Here is an 8,598-nt window from a genome sequence, read left to right as displayed (position 1 = left end):
CTGATTACAATTTGTGACCTGTCAAAGAAACACAATGAACTTTTCTCCCTCCGTACCTTTGCTTTTGCTGTCCCCACTGCCAAGAACACCCTCGCACTCATGTGGGTCTCATGAACTCCACCTATTCTGTTAGGCTCAGCAGAAACACCACCTCTTTTGTGAGCATTCCCAGATGACCTCAGCTAGAAGTGACACCTCCCTCCCTGGGGCTGCAACATTTAGTCCCCATCTCGTGCCATGGTTATTTTGATGAATCCTACCTCTCTTGGTAGATAATGAGCTCCTAAAATACAGCTGACCCTCAAGCAACACAGGATTTAGGGGCACTGATCATCCCCATAATGGCAAATCCGCATATAACTTTATACCTGCCCTCTTTATCTGCAGCTCTGCATCCTCAGATTCTACCTACTGTGGCTCACATAAATAAATACAGTAGTATTTATTGCAAAAAAATTCAGGTATAAGTGGACCCACGCAATACAAACCTGTGTTGTTCAAGAGTCAACTATATTCAGCAAATATTTATGGCGCACCTGCTTTGTTATAGGCACCAGGCTAGGCACTGGGGATACAGCCTAGAGCAAGATGGATAGTCTCTGCCTTGATGGAATATAGAGTCTAGTACAGGGGACTTAAACTAATCATTCTCAAGACACCTAATTCCGACATGTGATGAGTTTTATGGAGTGAAGAGAGTTTCTAAAAGGAACTTAATCCAGGCAGGAAGATTAAGCTGGTCACCACGAGGCTGCTCAGGGAAGCATTAGCACTAAGGCTGCACAGTTTGTATACCGCACAAAGGTAACAGGTGCAGAGGGCAGGCGAGAGCAGGAGATCCAGTCCTGCCCAAACTGTGCCTCTTTCTTTTTTGTCTGTGCCGCACAGCTCACAGGATCTCAGTTCCCCTATCAGGGACTGAACCCAGGCCACGGTAGTGAAAGCTGGGAATCCTAACCACTAGGCAACCAGGGAATTCCCAAAGCTGTGCCTTTTTCTAATTTGCGAAAAAGCATTTTGTAGTCTAACGGGGGCAGTGTTTAGTTCCTCCTCCCCTCCGACCACCTCCTTCCCAAAACGCTGCTCTAAATAAACATAGACTCTATTAAAAACAGTGATCTCTCTCTCTCTTTATATATATATATATATATATATATATATATATATATATATACATATGTATATATATCCTCAAGAGATGTCCCCTGTACTCCCTTTCTACCAGAACACACCCTCTAAATCCTTACTTTAAAGACTTTGGGGATCAAGGAAGGCATCGCTGAGGAAGTGAATAGGAGCTGAGACTGAAGGTAAGAAGGGGCCAGGCAGCTAACGCATGAGGAGCACCATGTACGAGGCCTCTGAAGAGAGAAAGTACCATAGCTGAAGAATCTATTGATAAGAAGCAGCCAGTGTGTCTCTCTCTCTCTCTATATATATATATATATATATATATATATATATATATATATATACATATGTATATATATCCTCAAGAGATGTCCCCTGTACTCCCTTTCTACCAGAACACACCCTCTAAATCCTTACTTTAAAGACTTTGGGGATCAAGGAAGGCATCGCTGAGGAAGTGAATAGGAGCTGAGACTGAAGGTAAGAAGGGGCCAGGCAGCTAACGCATGAGGAGCACCATGTACGAGGCCTCTGAAGAGAGAAAGTACCATAGCTGAAGAATCTATTGATAAGAAGCAGCCAGTGTGGCTGAAGCATGGATAGACAGGGAGTGCGGCAAGCGTGGGCTGGGTAGTGACCATACCACACATGTGGCCTGTAAGGCCACATTAAGGGGTTCGATCCTCATCCTGAAACGTCCCATATTTCCCCCTCCCTGACCATGCTGCTTATGGGTGTCACTGCCCATGGGCAATCCCACAGAGAGCATGATAACACAAACTACCTTTCCAGAGCTCCTACCATGAGCCACGCACTGCGGTGAGGCCACATGTCCAGTTCACTCTTCCTTCCCTATCCTCCTAAGCAAGTAAGTATTCTTTGATTCCAATTGAGCAGATGAGAAAATGGAGGCACAGCGAGGATGAGCAGCCTGCCCAAGGTTACCTGGCTATTAAAAGGTGGGCGGGGATTCCAGGTCTCTGATTCTGAGCCCGTCCTCTTGGCTGCTTTGTAATAAAGACCCTTGCAAATAAACAGAAGGCACAAGGAGTTCAGAGCCTGGCTACTCAAAGAGGGGTCTGGGAGCTTGTAGCACTGGCATCACCTGGAAGCTTGTCAGAAATGTAGGAGCTTTGGTTCCATCACCGTCCTACTGAATCAATTCTCCTCTTACAAAAATCATGTGCAGGGCTTCCCTGGTGGCGCAGTGGTTGAGAGTCCGCCTGCCGATGCAGGGGACACGGGTTCGTGCCCTCATCCGGGAAGATCCCACATGCCACGGAGAGGCTGGGCCCGTGAGCCATGGCCGCTGAGCCTGCACGTCCGGAGCCTGTGCTCTGCAACGGGAGAGGCCACAACAGTGAGAGGCCCACGTACCGCAAAAAAAAAAAAAAAAGAAAAAATCATGTGCATATTCCAGACTGAGAAGCACTACACTAGAGAATAATCCAAGCAAGCTGGCATATTGTCTTGGCAACCCTTGTACAACAGTCTAGTGTCTCAAAGGCCAAGTTTCCAGTGACTTGAAAACAACTTCTTATAACCAAATTTGCCAGAATTGCCAACTGTGCCATCCAACCACTTACCCTAGTTCTGTATTCCATTCCAACTCCAAGGGAAAGACCCTGAGAGGCTACCATCACCTCCAGTGTCAGGCTGCTGTACGCTCTACTTCTGCTCAACTCCTTAGTACAGATCTGCCCTGATATAGAAAGAAATCTGAAGTTGTACCCTTCTCTGGTTAATCACTGTTCCAAAAAATCTTCTATTTGGCGTCCACCCTCATCTCCAGATCATTTCCTGGGGCCCACTTTTCACAAGCCAATTCCTTTCCTTAGCCTGCATTCCAAAGGAAGCAAAATGGTTTGGTGGAAGATTGGTAGGTGAGGGAAAGCTGGATTCTCCTTCTGCATTAAGGCCACATGTTGCGTGACTGGGAAACGCCCACCTCCATTTCCTCATTCCCATCTGAGAAATGAGCAGGATGGACTAGATTAGGAATCGCTAAATCAGGGGCTTCCCAGGTAAGAGAAAGGAAGTTCAATGGCTTAGGTGAAATAGGAGGGAGTAGTGGGGAATGTGAGGAATTAGAGGACGCAATGCCTTGACTAAAGACGTCAGCCCCACTCAGCAGGGCGCTACTGTTGTCATGGGAAATACTGGCCCAGTGTTGATATATATTCTAATTTTTCAAGACTTGGGAATCAGATTTCCCCCCTATGAAATATCCTATGGTGTTTAAACACTGGCATCTGGCTAAAACTTAAACAACACTGTGTGGGCCAAATAAAGATCAGGTGCAGGCCAAACCTGCCCGTGGGCCGCCAGTTTGCGATGCCTGGCCTGGATGCCACTTAATGTTACGCTTAGATTCCATCCTATGTGCAGCTCTTCAAAATGCTGCTCTAAGGGAGGCGGAATCAGCGCCTTCCGGAGCCCGTCGCTCCTCCCCATCGCGGTCCTGGGCCCTGTCTGTGCCTCTTCGCAGGCCTCTCCGGGAGAGGGCCAGGCTCCGGGACTCAGCCTTGTTCGTGGCGGCGGTCAAGGGTCGCACAGGGTCGCTTTCTTCACAACATCCCTACCTGCTCGCCAGCTCTCCGGGCAGCATCCGCGGCGATGACTCAGCCTCGGGCAGCCTGAGCCACGAGGGAGGGGAGGGGAAGGAGGCGGGGGAGGGGAAGGGGCGGGCGTGGCCGGGCCAACAGAGGAGGGAGGGGAAAGGGAGGGAGGCGGAGGAAGGGAGCGGGAGGGGAGGCCGAAAGCCCAGCCCCCGCGTCCTCCCGCTCGCAGCCTGACGACTTAGGGGCAGGTGGGTGCTGGAGGGCCTGAGACGAGCGGAGTGGGCAGGGGCGGTGAGGGGGGGAGGCACCGAAGGGTAGGTCTTGAGCTTCCGGCACTCATCCCCCATCCCAGAGTGTCCTTCTTGGCACGCGGTTCCTAGCCACACCCGCGGACCCACCCCTGCAGCGATTGGATTAGTGCTGGGAAAGGCACCTTTAGACACGGACCCTTAGTGATCACCTCCGTCCCCGTGGAGGCCTTGGAGCACTGGGCAGTTAGAAAGGGACGGAGTTGAGGGAGCCGGGGCCCTGCTAACCCGGGTCTTGCAAGGCAGAGAGAAAGTCCACATCGCCTTTCCACAAGTGGAAATTTAAAGGCAGAAATGATCTACTGGCACATTCTGCTGGGCTACACAGTAGCTATAGTGCAAGGTTGAGTTTGTAAGGTGGCCCAAGGAAGTTTCCTTAGCAATTTTTAAAAATATAAATGAATTGATGAATGAACAAAATGTGCTACAGGAGCATATCTGTGTGCATAGAGAGGACAGGTTTTCTTTTTGTTGTAATGTCTTTGTGTGTGTGTTTGGGAGGATGTATAGGAGTCTGTATGTGTATCTCTTTTTCTAAATTAATTTATTTATTTATGGCTGCATTTGGGTCTTCGTTGCTGTGTGCAGGCTTTCTCTAGTTGCAGTGAGCGGGGCTACTCTTTGTTGCAGTGTGCAGGCTTCTCATTGTGGTGGCTTCTCTTGTGAAGCACGGGCTCTAGGGGCACAGGTTTTAGTAGTTGTGGCTCATGGACTCAGTAGTTGTGGCTGGCGGGTTCTAGAGCGCAGGCTCAATAGTTGTGGCACACGGGCTTAGTTGCCCCGAGGCATGTGGGATCTTCCTGGGCCAGGGCTTGAACTGGTGTCCCTTGCACTGGCAGGTGGATGCTCAACCACTGCACCACCAGGGAAGTCCTGTATGTGTATCTTGTATGTATGCATGCATACATACATATGTATGCATATGTATGCTTATAGATATAAGCACATTGATAGCTGTATATGAGCATGTGTGCTCAGAACGTGTCTCTGTGTATATGTACAGATATTTTTATATGCCTAAATGTTAAACAAGTGTGTATATATATGAGATCTATGGGCTTTCCTGAGCTTGCATGTAAATATGTGTATGGACATGAATTTGTAGGTTTGTGAGTGTGACAGCATGTACTTGGGTATGTATTGCTATTGTGTGCCAGTGGTGTGTGTGTATGTGTGTATGGGACTCCGTGTGCCTTGGTAAAATTGCGTTATGGTTGTGTATGTGTGTTCGTGAGTGTATGGGAATACATTTGTGAGTCTGTGGCCAGGACTGGAGTGTGCCTTGAGGTTGCTTGTGTGTTCAGATGAGAACAGGTGTGTTTTTCCAAGTCTGAGAGGATATGACTGTAATGAGTCTGGGTATCTCTATAGCCAGCCTATTGATTCAGTCTGTGATAAGGGCCAGGTGATTCTTAAGGGTTGGGCTGGTCAAGGTACCTCTTGGAGGAGGAGGTCCTCAGAGGGTGGGGACTGTGGAAGTAGGAAAAGCCCTGGGTGTCCTGGCGCAGTGACCATCCAGAGCAGTGGGAGGCAGGGTGAGCAGTGTAGGCTGAAGCAAGACATGGTGACTTTGAATGCCAGAAGGGGTTGTCCTCCAGCTCATCAGGGCTTCCCTTGCCTTCCTCCACCCTCTCAAGTCTGCTTCTCTTGTGGCCTCCTCGCTGTCTACCTTGTCAGTGCTCTTCTGCAGAGGCATGCCCTCGGTCATTAACAATAGCAACAGTATATAAATAGACATTTCTCTAAAGAAGATATACACATGGCCAAAAAGCACATGAAAAGATGCTCAACATCACTAATTATCAGAGAAATGCAACTCAAAACTACAATGAGGTTTCACCTCACCCTGGTCTGAATGGCCATCATCAAAAAGACTACAAACAATAGGGCTTCCCTGGTGGCGCAATGGTTGAGAATCTGCCTGCCAATGCAGGGGACAAGGGTTTGATCCCTGGTCCAGGATAATCCCACATGCTGCAGAGCAACTAAGCCCCGTGCGCTACAACTACTGAGCCTGCGTACTGCAACTACTGGAGCCCGTGAGCCTAGAGCCCGTGCTCTGCAACAAGAGAAGCCACCGCCGTAAGAAGCCCGCGCACCGCAACAGAGTAGCCCCTGCTCACAGCAACTAGAGAAACCCTGTGCGCAGCAACAAAGACCCAACACAGCCAAAAATAAATAACTAAAATAAATAAATTTATAAAATAAAAAAAAGTCTACAAACAATAAATGCTGGAGAGGGTGTGGAGAAAAGGGAACTCTCCTACACTGTTGGTGGGGATGTAAATTGGTACAACCACTATGGAGAACAGTATGGAGGTTCCTTAAAAAACTAAAAATAGGGGCTTCCCTGGTGGCGCAGTGGTTAAGAACCTGCCTGCCAACGCAGGGGACACAGGTTCAAGCCCTGGTCTGGGAAGATCCCACATGCTGCAGAGCAACTAAGCCCGTGCACCACAACTACTGAGCCTGCGCTCTAGAGCCCACGTGCCACAGCTACTGAGCCTGCATGCCACAACTACTGAAGCCTGCACACCTAGAGCCCATGCTCCGCAACAAGAGAAGCCACCACAATGAGAAGCCCGCTCACCGCAACAAAGAGTAGCCCCTGCTCACTGCAACTGGAGAAAAGCCCTCACGCCGCTACGAAGACCCAACACAGCCAAAAATAAATAAATAAATAAATTTATTAAAAAAACAAAAAAAAAAAACTAAAAATAGAATTACCATGTGACCCAACAGTCCCACTCCTGGGCATATATCTGTAGAAAAACATAATTCAAAAAGATATATGCACCCCAATGTTCATTGCAGTACTATTTACAATAGCCAAGACATGGAAGCCACGTAAATGTCACTGACAGAGAAATGGGTAAAGAAGATATGGTACATATATACAATAGAATATTACTCAGCCATAAAAAAGAATGAAATAATGCCAATGGCAGCAACATGGATGGACCTAGAGATTATCATCCTAAGTGAAGTCAGACAGAGAAAGCCAAATACCATATATCACTCATATGTGGAATCTAATTTTTTTTTAAATGATACAAATGAACTTATTTACAAAACAGAAACAGACTTACAGATACCGAAATAAACTTACGGTTACTAAAGGGGAAACGTGGGCCAGGGGGCTAAGTCAGGAGCTTGGGATTAACATACACACACTACTATGTATAAGATAGATAACCAACAAGGACCTACTGTATAGCACAGGGAACTCAATATTCTGTGGTAACCTACATGAGAAAAAATCTGAAAAAGAATGAATATATGAATATATATAACTGAATCACTTTGCTGTACACCTGAAACTAACACAACGTTGTAAATCAACTATACTCCAATAAAAAAAAAAAAAGCTGTGAACAGGCATTGGCTCAGCTTAGTATCCCCAATGTTACAGAGGGGGCCACTGAGGAGGTGAAGTGCCTGTTCCTGGTTACACAGCTAGTAAGTGTGCCTCCAACTCCAAGGGCTGCATGCCCTCTCAACTGCTGGACCAGGCAGGGTGTCACAACCTCGGCACTACTGACACTTGGGGCCGGAGAGTTGATAGCTCAGTGCTGTGGGGCTGCCCTGTGCACTGTAGGATGTTCAGCATCATCCTTGGTCTCTGAACACTAGATGCCAGTAGCACCTCCCATTCCAGTTGTGATAAAATGCCCCCCCCCCCCGATTGAGAACCAGTGCGCTAGACTATCCTCCCTCCCTGGATAAATGTTTTCTGAGGGGCTGCACCATCTGTACCCTGGCCGGTGGCTTCAGCAGTCCCTCTCCTTTCACAGTGATCCTCACTTGCACACAGGAAGCCCCCGGCCTCTGTCACAGTCAAACAGAATGTTAACTAGCTGGGCCACCTTATCCAACAACTCAACCTCTCTGAGTCCCAGCCACAAGAAAGCACAGGGGCTCAGCACCTCCACGGCTCTTATCATTATCATCTGAGTCACAGGGATTGCCTGGGTCAGAGCCAGGAGGAAGAGGACCCCAAGCTGTAGACGATGCTGGTTCTGCAAGTTTGCTTCCTGGTTCAGTGAGGAATCAGTGCTACAGAGTTGGGCCAAAGCTGGTCCCAGGTAACGCTCTCATATTTATGCTATTTCATCTTTGCAAATAAAACAGCCTGACTTTTTCCACCAGCAGAACCCAATTTTAATGAGCACCTGCTATGCTGTGGCCAGAGCAGGTGCTCAGGAGGGGCGAGGCAGAGCCATCAGCAGGACGATCACATGTCCAGGCCTGGACTCCAGTTACAGACAAGACACAAGTGATAACACCTGCAGAGGCCTTCCACTTCCACAGTCATGCCTGACTCTGCCACTCAGGAAACTCTCTTTGCCTCTTAGCTATGTGTTCCTTCGCTTCACCGTCTCTCCTAGTCTCCAATCCCTGCAGTATTCCTGATATTTACAGGGTCGTATATCCAGTCCTCTTGGGAGGCTGCAGAGCCACGTGGTCAAGGGTTCTGATGCCTCATCGCCTGAACCTGTGTGGTCTTGAGCAAGGCGCTTCATCTGTCTGTGCCTTAGCTTTAAAATGGGGATCTTGGGCTTCCCAGGTGGCGCAGTGGTTGAGAGTCCGCCTGCCGA

Source organism: Lipotes vexillifer, unplaced genomic scaffold (assembly GCF_000442215.2).
Source record: "Lipotes vexillifer unplaced genomic scaffold, Lipotes_vexillifer_v1.1 scaffold697, whole genome shotgun sequence".
Classification (NCBI taxonomy): Eukaryota; Metazoa; Chordata; class Mammalia; order Artiodactyla; family Lipotidae; genus Lipotes; species Lipotes vexillifer.
The sequence above is the reverse complement of the archived record's forward strand: the minus strand, read 5'-3'. Positions refer to the sequence as shown.